A 12,933-nucleotide genomic window follows, 5' to 3' on the forward strand; every position below is an offset into this window, starting at 1 on the left:
GACTTTAATTGGATATGTTATATTTAGGCTGGGAAATTTATTAGTTTTACACTGTTATAGAAATTTGCATAGTAACCAGTGCGCATTGTTATAAAAGGGGGGATTTTGAATTAAAGTTTGAAGGTAAATTTTTGTTAATAAAGTAATTGTTCATCTTTACCCCTGTGTGATATGCCTACTTTGATCTATGCTTAAGGTTACATGTTCTGAGTACTATTCTAATTGATTGCAAAAAGGTTCATCATAACCTCATCTCTATTACTGCTGTTGGTTCGATGGGCCAAATGGCCTGCTCCTGCTCTTAGATCTTATCTATTGCAAAATAAGAAGCCCAAAAGTGACAAAAATAATGCTTCGATTCAAAGTTATGTTTTTCTTCATTTGATGGTATCCCATCAGCAGATTATCCTTGACTTGTAAGTTTAACATAGTCAATTGGAAGGATTAATGAAAACCAAACTATGTTGTCTTTACTGCAATATCCAAACTAAATATAGAAGATAGGACATTACAGAACAGTACAGGTCCTTTGGCCCGCAATGTTGAACAGACCGATAGAAGCCCTCTCTACAAGATAAACCTCCCCTATCTTACACTCATAACCTTCCATTTTATTTATCATATGCCTGTCCAAGACTCTTTTAAATATCCCTATTGTACCAGCCTCCACCACCAACCCTGGCAATGCATACCAAGCACCCACTACTCTCTCTGTAAAAACCGTACCTTTGATGTCACCCCTAAACTTTCCTCCCCTCACCTTGTCCTGATGTCCTCTGGTGTTTTCTACTCACCCCAGAAAGAATGTGCTGCCTATCCACCCTCATGTGCCTCTCATAACCTTGCAGACCTCAAGTAAGTCATATCTCATCATTCTTCATTCAAAAGAGAAAACCCCAAGTGTGATTGCTTGTGATAATGCATTTAACAAATGAATTCATTCTGATTACATTACTTCAAGATTTGTGATTCAATTGAAGCAAGTCCCACTTTCAGTTGATGTGGAGACACTTGGACAAAGCAAAAATGGAATAAAACAATATCTTAAATGGCTTAATATAATTGACATTTAGCTCAGCAAGAGAATTTGTCACTCATAAACTAGTTCTCTCCGACTCTCTCCACTCAAGAGTTACCACTGATATTCAACACAGCCATGCTGAATGTAACTGTAAATAGAGGAACTGAACGAACAATTAGCTAAAAGTATTTTAAGTTTACATTGGCAATAGCAAAGGGAAAAGTTCAACTATGATAGGAATGAGGATGCATTTTGTAAATACTAAAAGAATTTTGTCTAGTTAACATTTATTTTCATTCCAACTACTAAACAGAATATATTGAGATTAATTAAGAAGAAGTAACTGATCACTTACACTGGGCCTTTCAGAGATATTGATTTGAAGCTGGAGTGTAAACTAGATGATGAGCAGGTCAGCCTTACTAAAATTAGGGGGAGATGTTTTATACCATGGTTCCAAATCAAGATCTCAATGCAATAACATCTGGGGCTGCATGTAATTTTCTGCAGTGAATCCTAGACTTGACAATCGTGAGTTGACTGGTTATTCTGGTGATCAGAACATGAATCGAGATAAAGATAGAAAATTAGCTGCACAGGTATACAAGATATACCAACAATAATTGCATAAATTAATTACCACTACATGACTTATGTTGCATTTTCCCATTCCAAGGTGTCCTTCATGCACCCTTTTCAGCACGTCAGTGAATGAGGAATGACAAATCTGCTCTGTCTGAGTAGAAGCCCATTGACAACACTCAGCTCTGATGTTGGAGTATGGCTGACATTCGCCTCTTGGCCATCCTTGCTTCATATTCTTGATGAACTTCTGTGGAACTGTGCCCTTTTCTGTTTCAGCTGTGATCTGCTTGCATTTCATGTCAGATATAGGAAGAGATTCAGTGTTCAGTTTCACATGGAGATTCACATCTATCTCAGTGGAATTCTCATTGCGTGCTTCATTCTGCATTGTTGCCCTGGACAGCGCATCAGCCAACACAATAAGTTTCCCTGCAGTGTGCACCAATTCAAAGTCATAATGTTGTACCTTTATCATCAGTCTTTGGATTCTTGGCAACATTTTACTGAGATTTTTCTTGATTATCACTATTAATAGCTTATGGTCTGTCTCTGACACAAATATTGGTAGACCATACACATAACTATGGAATTTCTCAAGTCCATAGACCAGATCTAGACCTTTATCTATCTGCGCACATTGATATTGTTACAAGATCAAGCCAGCAACCAGAAAGAAGGCATATCACACAGGGGTAAATATGAACAATTACTTTATTAAAAAAAAATTCACCTTCAAACTTTAATTCAAAATCCCCCCTTTTATAACAATGCCCACTGGTTACTATGCAAATCTCTATAACAGTGTAAAACTAATAAATTCCCCAGCCTAAATATAACATACGTAATCAAAGTCTAAGCTACACTTCCAACCAACCCACAGAAAAACTTGGACACAAAACAAGCACAAAACACACAAGACTCACACAAAACTTCGATCTCAACTGAATCAAAGTTCATAAACAAAATTCAGTTTGTTTGGTAAACTGAAGCCAAAGATCTTTGAGAGAGAGCACAAAATTCGAAGTTGTCTTGTGTTGCTTGTAGAGAGAGGAACAACTGGCTTGGTCCTGATCCTTCTGGCTGCCTTTGGAATGTTCATCCTTTTTGGAATCCCAACATTCTAAACTGTCTTCCAGATCATGACTCATGCTCTGGGCCTTCTTCCATTCCACAGCACCCCCAGTGGTGGTTTATCATCCAAGTCCAGAAATTTTTAGATCATTTTCTGCACATGCTTAGTCCATCTCCCACTCTCTCAGTAGTCACCTTGGTTCTCTAAGACAAACTGTCACTTTTTAACATAAAACCACACAACACATAGGCCAATACACAACACAAAACTCTGTAACAATATTCAGATGTGATCAAGGTCCTTGATGCCTATGCAACTGGCCTCCAATCTTCTCCCACAGCCTGAAGTAATACAGTTCCTATTCCATCTTTTGAAGCATCTGTAGGTATTTTCGTCTTTATGGATGGGTCAATGAATGTCAAAAACACTGGTTCTGTCATTAGAATAGTCTTCAGTCATCTCCATTCTTCCTCAAGGTTGGCCGTCCACTTTAATTCACATTTTTCAGGTACGTTGTTTTAGAAGAGGCGTTTGGAATGAATTTACCAGTGAAATTGATCATTCCCAGCACTCTCAATATGCTCTTTTTGTCAAAGGGCCAGGGCATCTCTAGCATTGCTTTCACCTTGCTCTTGTTTGGCTCTACACCTGCCTCTGACAGCTTATTTACCAGAAAGGTGATTTCTTTCACACCAAACAGACATTTTGCTCTGTTAAGCTTTAATCCATACTTCTGGATGCATTGTAGCACTTTGATGAGCCTCTTGCTGTGTTGCTCCTGTATGGATCCCCATAGGATCATGTCATCCACGTACCTCAATTATGCCTTCTATAATGTACTCCATTGTCCTGCAGAATACTGAAGGAGCTGAGGAACTTCCAAAACACATCCTCAAACAGGAGTATCGGCTGAACATGCATTGAATGTATCGTATTTTGTGCTGTCTTCATTCAGTTTTAATTGCCAGAAGCCCTGGGATGCATCCAATTTAGTGAAAAACTTTGCACTTGTAATTTCATTCCTGGTGAAATCTGATAATGTTCGGTCTTTATATTGGCATTTAAGCCTTTTGGACCCATGCGCATGCATAGGTCACTCTTCTTCTTTTTGACACACACCATTGAAATCACCCATTCTGTGAGCTATGCCATTTTCTTTATGACCCCTAGTGACATTATTGGGTTGAGTTCCTGCTTGAGCTTTTCTTTTAGCGGTGCTGAAACCCACCTTGGCTGTATGTCCTCCTTTAATGTATCTTGTAGGTATATGGCAGAAATCCAAACCCTTTGATGAAGTCAGGAAATTGATCCAGTACAATCTTCTGTGCATCCAGTTTGGTATTGAGTCCAATGGCTTGCAGATACAGTGTCAATTGTTTGAACAACTGCCATGTGGTTGACATTCCCAGTCCAATTCACAGTATCAGGAACTTTCACACTCTCCATGTTTCTTGCTGATACCAACTGATACACACTCCTGATACCATGTGATGTTTCTATTAAATAATAAAAGTGGTTTCTTTCATATTAACAATATTTTATTAATAACTCAAGACCTTGTGGTGCAGCTTTTTTTGTATCTAACCCAAGGTGCAACATTCATCTCTGACTCCCTCTAGTGGTCAGGAGTATCACACACACTCTATCACCACAGGTACTTCTGGAGTAAATCACAAAATTCTATACACAGTGGTTGAAGTAAAAACACACAAAATGCTGGAAAAGTTCAGCAGGTCTGGATCTTTATTCCATAGAGTGTAGACCTGTTCCATACTAGGACTCTCATAGTAATTGGAGTCTCTTACATGGGAAAGGAGAACTAATAGGGCCAATTTGTAAGTGTAAACATCACATTATTCTCAGCAGTGTCCTTTATGTAGCAAAGGTAAAGATACATAACCGATGTTTTGGGCTTGAGCCCTTCATCGAAGTATGAGAAAATGCCGGCAAGCATCCAAACAAAAGAATGGGGAGGGAGAGGGATGGCAAAGGCAAGAGATGATAGGTGGAGAAAGGAAGGAGGTGACAGCAACATGAGGGGGAGGATGAATGGCTGGGTGGCTAGAGGAACTGCAAAGGCAGGAAAAGGGGGAGGGGAAAGAAAAGGCAAGCAGGTTTAGTGAAAGGCAGTAAAGTCATTATTAATGCCATCTGCTAGAGAATGCCCAGACGGAAAATAAGATGTTGTTTATCCAATCTGTGGGTGGTCAGGGTGGGATAGTACAGAAGGCCATGGACAGACATGTGAGTGTGGGAGTGTGACTCAGAATTGAAATGGGCTAATGGAAGGCTATTTTTCTGATAGGAGGCCTGTGACCAGAGGTCTACCTCAGGGGTCAGTGCTAGATCCACTGTTGTTTGTTATCTATGTTCATTGATTTGGATTGCAATATAGTTAACACAATCAGTATATTTTCAGATGACACTTAAATCGGTGGTGCTAAATATAGTGAACAGTGATCTATGTTTACAACAGGATCAGGATCTGCTGGGAAGGTGGGCCAAAGAGATGCAAATAGAATTTAACTCCAACAAGTGTGAGGTGCTACATTTTAGTAAGTCAAAACAGGGTAGGACTTGCACAGTAAGTAGCATGGCCCTGGGGAGTGTTATAAAACAAAGAGATCTAGGAATACAGATGCATAATTCCATGAAGTGGTGACTCAGATGAACAAAGTGATGAAGTAGGCTTTTGGTATGGTTCCTTTCATTGGACGGGGTATTGAATTCAAAATTTGGACTTCACGATACAGCTGTAATAGACATTGATGAGACTACATTTGGAATATTGAGTGCAGATCTGGTTTCTCAGCAGTAGGAGGAATACCAATACACTGAAAGGGGTGCAAAGGAGATTCACCAGCCTGCAGCTGGGACTGGAAGACTTTATAAGGAGACATTGGAGAGGCTGGATCTTCATTCCATAGAGTGTAGGCCTGTTCCATACTAGGACTCTTGTAGTAATTGGAGTCTCTTACATGGGAAAGGAGAACTAATAGGGCCAATTTGTAAGTGTAAACATCACATTATTCCACTATGTTCCTGATGCAAGTAAAAACATGTGGTCATGATAGAATGCTCCAGTTTTTAGACCATAGGTAGATATGGCTACTTGCCATATGTTTTTTTTGTGAAATCCAGATCACACAGCTATAGGAAATAAATGTTTTAATCTAATGATTGGACCATTTATTTAATGCTCTTTCATTGCTGAAAATGGAGACTTTGCAAATGATTAATGGAATGAATGTTACCACTGTTCTTTTCAAGGGTGAGTGTACAGTCAACAGCTTTCTATTTTGTGGTCACTTAACTTGGATGATGTACCTATTCGCACATGAAAACGTTTCTATTGTGCACTCAATTCAATACATTTAAGCACAGAGAATGATACTTTAATAGTTCACCACAAAAACTTCTTATGTTGCAACAGAGACCACACTTCTAAAATGTTAATAGCTATGAAGCACTTAATTACATCCTGAGGTCAAGAAATGTAGTCTATAAAATGGAAACCTTTTTTTCATGCGGTAGAAATAAAATAATTAAAATTATTATTGCCATGATGAAGATTCAACATCAAAAAAGGAAGAATGACTACAAACATCATCTACATTTTTTTAAAGTGCAGTTTCGTCCCCGACATCTGCCCCTGTCACTCTAAGGCAACCACTAGGAATAACACAATTGCAGACTGGGGCTGAGTCTGTCAAATTCCTCCTCCCATCTTTCATGCAGGATGGAGCCTGACTTTAGTTAAGCAAAGTCAAGATCAGGAATTCATCCACTGTGGCCTAAGTCTGCTGTGTCTCAGCTTGTTGGTATTCAAACATGCCATAACTTCTGAATATTGCTATTTTTAAACACAGGCTGAGAAAGAAAGCTCTGGCTAAAAGTTTGAACATGGGAGTCAATTCAAATTCAAATTCAAATCTGCAACAATTTCCCCATTTCAGAAGTTCAATCTGAAACAAATTTTAAAACAGGCCAGAAAATCAATCGTTGCCTTAATAGTTCCACCACTCACTATAGAGACTCTTGTCTGGTATCAGAAATAATCCTTTCATCACAGCTGTCAATATTTGTCTTGTGAGGTACTCTTGCACAATTAACAAAGCCTTCTTTAAAGTACGATGATCTTTCTATTTTCAGCTCCTGGGTCAACAGCAAGTGAACCCGTGGAACTGACCTGCTCTGCACTCATCTCCCATGAGTAGAAATGCTGGCATGTCTGTACCTGATTTTGCATAATACATGTTTACCCTGCACTGAATGGATGAATGAGAGGTGGTTACACTTTGAAATAGGCTTCATGTTTCAACAAGATTTTAACGTGCACTTTTTGATTAGCTATACTTTTAGAACAATGGTTCTCAACCTTTTTATTTCCACTCACATACCACTTTAGGTATTCACTATGCCATAGATGCTCTGTGATGAGTAAGGGATTGCTTAAGGTGGTATGTGGCTGGAACGAAAAAGTTTGAAAACACCTGTTTTAATCATACCTAATTGACTCGTTATGTGCATGGTTTCATAACTCCAAAGGAAATGGGCCAATGACAATTTTTCTCAAGCAAAATATTTCAGTAACATTTGGGCCTAGAGCATTGATTCTCAACCTTCTCTTCCCACTCACTTACCACCTTAAGCAATCCCTTACTCTCACAGAGCACCGACGTCATAGGAATTACTTAAAGTGAGTGGAAAGAAAAAGGTTGAGAACCACTGATTTAGAAGTAAAATAGTATGGCCCTGGAGCTGAAGCTTGTTTCTTTACACATTATTCGCTGGTGACCATGTTTTGTGAGAGGGGTAGGATTAGAATGTTTTATTTATTTTTCTTTTTTTTTCTATTTTCCTTTATAAGCATAAGAGATTAGTCCAATTAGATAACCAACAATGAATATGTCATAATATATGTATCCATATGAGGTGAAGTTTCAAACAGGAATTTTTATTTTATTCGACCACTGTGTACAAGACAATGTACAAATCACTTATGATCATATTCTGTATTGCATTTATATGAAAGTTTATATGACTAATATGTAGAAAATATATAACATAATATTTCTCTCTACCAAATCAATAAAAATATTTTAGAAAGAAAAGAAGTGAAATAGTGGTACCCAACATTGCATTTTCATTACCTTTAAAGTTATGAAGTTTATCAAGAAAGCAAAAATAAACCTTTCAGAAGGCTCTTTCAGGTGGCTCGAATACCCTGATGTAGAGCTGCATAGGGGTAGAATATGCGGGTACCCACCTGAAAGAGCAGGAGGCACCTCCGAGTCGCACTTTCTAAGCCTCCACCGGGAGGGATAATCGCCAGGGCACCGAAGTCCCCCTAGGCACCTGAATGCAGCTGCCTGAAAGCGGATGCTAAGGGGCGGGCTGATGACACTATCAGTTAGTCACCCAACTCCCCGCTGCCTGACAGCCCACCTCCCCGCCGCCACTGCCCTGATGTACCGCCGATCTCCCCTCCCCAGTAAGGCAGGGTCTGTCAGGCAGCAGGGCAGGGGGCTTCAGGCAGAGGGGAGGGGGGGCGGCTGTCAGGCAGTGGGGTGGGGGCAGCTATCGGGGAGGAGGGGCTTCAGGCAGCGTGGTTGGGGCAGCCAGCGGAGGATGTCGGGGAAGGGGCAGCCGGCGGGGATTCTTACAGCCCGGCTGGCTACTCCTGCACTGGGGCCGCTCTCTGTTGCTCAAAATGCAGCATAGTAATGGCGGTCTTCCCTACCCATAAACCCTCATGCAGCTGAAACTGTGTGGGAAACACAGAGTGCTTCCACCTGCATGGGGGATTATGGGTAGGGAAGACGGCCATTGCTATGCCACATATTTATGATGGGTGGCACCAGTTCCCCCGCCTCCTTCAGATGCGGAGGTGGTACGAGGTGCCTCTGGAAAAGCATGCCCTTTCAGGTGGGCTGTAGCAGCCTTTTAGGGCTGCCACCTGAAAGGTGAATCTTCAGGTTGGGATCTGCTCCCGCAGCCACGCTCAATGTGGAGGATACACCTGAAAGCGGCTAGAGTGATGACATTTCTTCAACTTTGGCTATTAAATGAACTGTGTCATTTGGCTATGTAATCCCGCAACATGAATATAGAGTGAATTTGGATTGCTCATTTACAGCTCACCTTCGAGAAAAGATACCAACATTGAAGTTGATTAAAGCTGACCCATTTAGGCCTCTTGAAGTTTGCATTCGGCATAATGATTCAGTTCTCACCCATTTAAATGCTTGAGTCTTTTGCTCATACAAGGGGGCAGCCAAAATGCACTGAACCACACCAGTTGGCCATGATGTCTGTGTGTTTTCCATTCTTTGCACTGCATTTTTTGAAAAGGTATCCACTGCTGACATACAATCACACTAGCAAGAAAGAGCTTAGAGGTATTGCAATTTGCAACTGGGGCTTTCTCTATTTGTGGAAGCTTGCATGGACATACATGAAGGATCAGAGAAAAGTAGTGGTGATATGCTAGCACCCTTGGGCAATTAGTAATTGGTTATAACTGGAAGTCAGCCTGAAGAAAACTGAGGTCCTCCATCAGCCAGCTCCCCACCATGACTACCAGCCCCCCCACATCTCCATCGGGCACACAAAACTCAAAACGGTCAACCAGTTTACCTATCTCGGCTGCACCATTTCATCGGATGCAAGGATCGACAACGAGATAGACAACAGACTCGCCAAGGCAAATAGCGCCTTTGAAAGACTACACAAAAGAGTCTGGAAAAACAACCAACTGAAAAACCTCACAAAGATAAGCGTATACAGAGCCGTTGTCATACCCACACTCCTGTTCGGCTCCGAATCATGGGTCCTCTACCGGCACCACCTACGGCTCCTAGAACGCTTCCACCAGCGTTGTCTCCGCTCCATCCTCAACATCCATTGGAGCGCTCACACCCCTAACGTCGAGGTACTCGAGATGGCAGAGGTCGACAGCATCGAGTCCACGCTGCTGAAGATCCAGCTGCGCTGGATGGGTCACGTCTCCAGAATGGAGGACCATCGCCTTCCCAAGATCGTATTATATGGCGAGCTCTCCACTGGCCACCGTGACAGAGGTGCACCAAAGAAAAGGTACAAGGACTGCCTAAAGAAATCTCTTGGTGCCTGCCACATTGACCACCGCCAGTGGGCTGATAACGCCTCAAACCGTGCATCTTGGCGCCTCACAGTTTGGCGGGCAGCAGCCTCCTTTGAAGAAGACCGCAGAGCCCACCTCACTGACAAAAGGCAAAGGAGGAAAAACCCAACACCCAACCCCAACCAACCAATTTTCCCTTGCAACCACTGCAATCGTGTCTGCCTGTCCCGCATCGGACTGGTCAGCCACAAACGAGCCTGCAGCTGACGTGGACTTTTTACCCCCTCCATAAATCTTCGTCCGCGAAGCCAAGCCAAAGAGAGAGAGATAACTGACTTGTTCAGTCATGGCTAAAGGAACTGATGGCATCAAGAGCTTGTTCGAACTGAATGGGGAAATATGGCAGAGAGCCTGGAATAACTCGCCAAGTGGAAAAAGCCTTTCTCACATTGACAGTATTTTTTTGGCTTAAGTGAGAATAACAATTTTTTGGGTGTAGTCAACAAAAAAAATCTCAAGTACATCGTGTCTTTTTATTCTTATTCCAAATCGATATACGCAGATAATTTCACTCCAGTGTAATTTATGAATCAATTCCTGAAAATTTTAACAGTATTGTCACATTTTAAATGAAGTCCAGATTGAGAAGATAGATTGTATGTTGGGAATTTGTCAGTGGACTAAATTGTCTTTTTTTAAATCAAATATGTGGTATTTGAAAAAGTTAACGACCTACACCATTTTTTTCCCCTACTGCCTACACATGGTGGGATGTTCCTTATTCTTACAACTAATCTAACCAGCACAAATCATATGATTAGCTATACAAGGCACAAGCATGCAATTTATAAAAGGTGCATGCCCCTTTAAGAGGGTTTCACCTCAATCTGCACACTGTTCCTGCAGTCCACTGTGCATATTTAGGGTTCCCCCATGTGGGCATCTTAAGCATTTTTAATGAGAAGAACAAGCAGGTAAAGTATTTCAATCTGTTTTTGTAGGGACGTGGCTTGTGCAGAAATAGAGCATTTTTTAAACGATTTAATAGAATAAATATTGTGAATGAATAATCCAGAAATTAAGCCTCAACTGTGGATTGTAGTTGCAGAGGAAACATCCTTTTAACTAATTTTAATAACCTTTCTTGTTTTTAAGACTAATGTCTTTCACTCTCATTCTCTAGTGGGAACTGCCATTTCATCCTCATGGGATTTATAAAATGTCCAGGTCAAACTTTTCTAAATTGTCAGATCTAAAATTTGTTCTGAGTTGCAAGTAATATTAAGCTAATAAGGAGTATTTCAATGCTAATTTTCACTGTTCAAAGCATTCAGAAGCCGCGTGGTTTTCAATAATCTAATCTGCTGGGAACAATGGAAAATATAATTGGCCAACATGTGAAGGCAATATAAAACCTCATCATGTCATTTTATGGAGCACAGTGGAGATGAATATTGGTCCCAATATTTTAGTACCCCTGTCGATGCAGCATCAAATTCAGATCATGCTGTCTGACTTCGATCTTTTTTTTTCTCCACAAAATACTGAAATAAGAAGTCACTGTGGCATTAAATAAAGTCATGAAAATAAACAAAAAACTGCAGATGTTGGAAGCTGAGAATGTTGGAAATAATTAACAAGGCAAGTGACGTCTGCAGAAAGAGAAAAAGAGAGTTAACATTTTCAATAGCATATTTTCTGTTTGTATTGCAACTGATCTTGAAAAACCATGCTTAATTCTCTATAAAATGTTTAATATGTTTAATAGTCTAAGGATAGAAGAATCCAGTAATGTAACTCGCCTCATACTTGGATTCAATGCTGCTCCTGTGGTCTTCCATATCACTCTGCTTACCCAATACCCCCAAAATAAATGGCTCCTATTCTTCTGTTCTCAATGGTCTGAGAGGATATCTCTTTAGGAAGATAACCAATTATCTCTGAATGAATTACTCTGCTGTATTGTGGTAATTACTTTTCACTTGTCAAGGCTTTGGACTCTGAACAGAGATGAGTGCTTATGTCTACAGTAGGCCTGAAAATCAGAAACCCTTCTTACTATTTCCCATCTCCACTGCCCACCTGACAATCCCTTTGACAGAAGAAAAAGATTGAAGGTGCATTCATGCCGTTCCTCCTCCCCAGCCCCCCCCCCCCCCCCCCACCACACTCGTCCACTTCTCTAAAGTAGCTATATGAAGATAGCTGGTCTGTACTCGTTGGACTTTAGGAGAATTAGAGAAAATCTCATTGAAACATTTCAAATGTTTGAAAGGCATGGGCAGAGTAGATGTAAAAATATTGTTTCCCATGGTGGGAGAGTTTCGAACAAGAGGGCACAAATTCAGGATCGAAGGGTGTCTGCTGAGAACAGAGATACAGAGGAATTTCTTAGCCAGAAGGTGGTGAATCAGTGGAATTTGTTGCTAAAGGCAGTTGTTGATATTTTTAAGGCAGAGATTGATATGTTATTGATTAGCCAGGCCATCAAAGGTTATGGGAAGAAGGCTGGGCACTGGGTCTGATTGGGAAAAAGGATCAGCTCATGATTGAATGGTGTGGCAGACTCAATGGGCTGAATAGCCTATTTTCACTCCACAATCTCATGGTCTTATTGACTCATTCCAGTCGGATCATTGAGATTCTTTTATTCCAATTTTTTCTTTGGACCTAAATTTCAAAGAAAAATATAGTTTTTTGCTAATTTTTTTAATTCAGAATTGTAATTGATTGGATAAGTGATGTTCTTTATATTTTCATGCTCAATTAACTGCAATAATCAGATTGTCAAGGAAAAGTATATTTTATTTGTTTGGATAAAGTCCAGTAAAAGCAGAATTTAAATAATATTTAATTGCCTTTGAAATGTCTTGAATTTCAAATTTGGCACAACATCCATAATTTTCACCTTCTGTAAATGCCTTCTTCACTCAAAGTAATTATGACCCCCATGCAAGTCTTTTGAAATCTCCTCTTTTAAAATTTGTAGAATGAGAATTCATTTAACTCGCTTTTCCAAGAATATTTAATGGAGAAGCATTTGCAAAACTGACTGTCAAATGGTTCTGAAGTAGTTTGCCAATGCAATCAGTATCAAAAAATGCAATACTGAAATAGTTGGGTAGAAGAGTAAGGTGGTCAATACCAAAC

This window comes from Narcine bancroftii, chromosome 4 (genome assembly GCF_036971445.1).
Source record: "Narcine bancroftii isolate sNarBan1 chromosome 4, sNarBan1.hap1, whole genome shotgun sequence".
NCBI lineage: Eukaryota > Metazoa > Chordata > Chondrichthyes > Torpediniformes > Narcinidae > Narcine > Narcine bancroftii.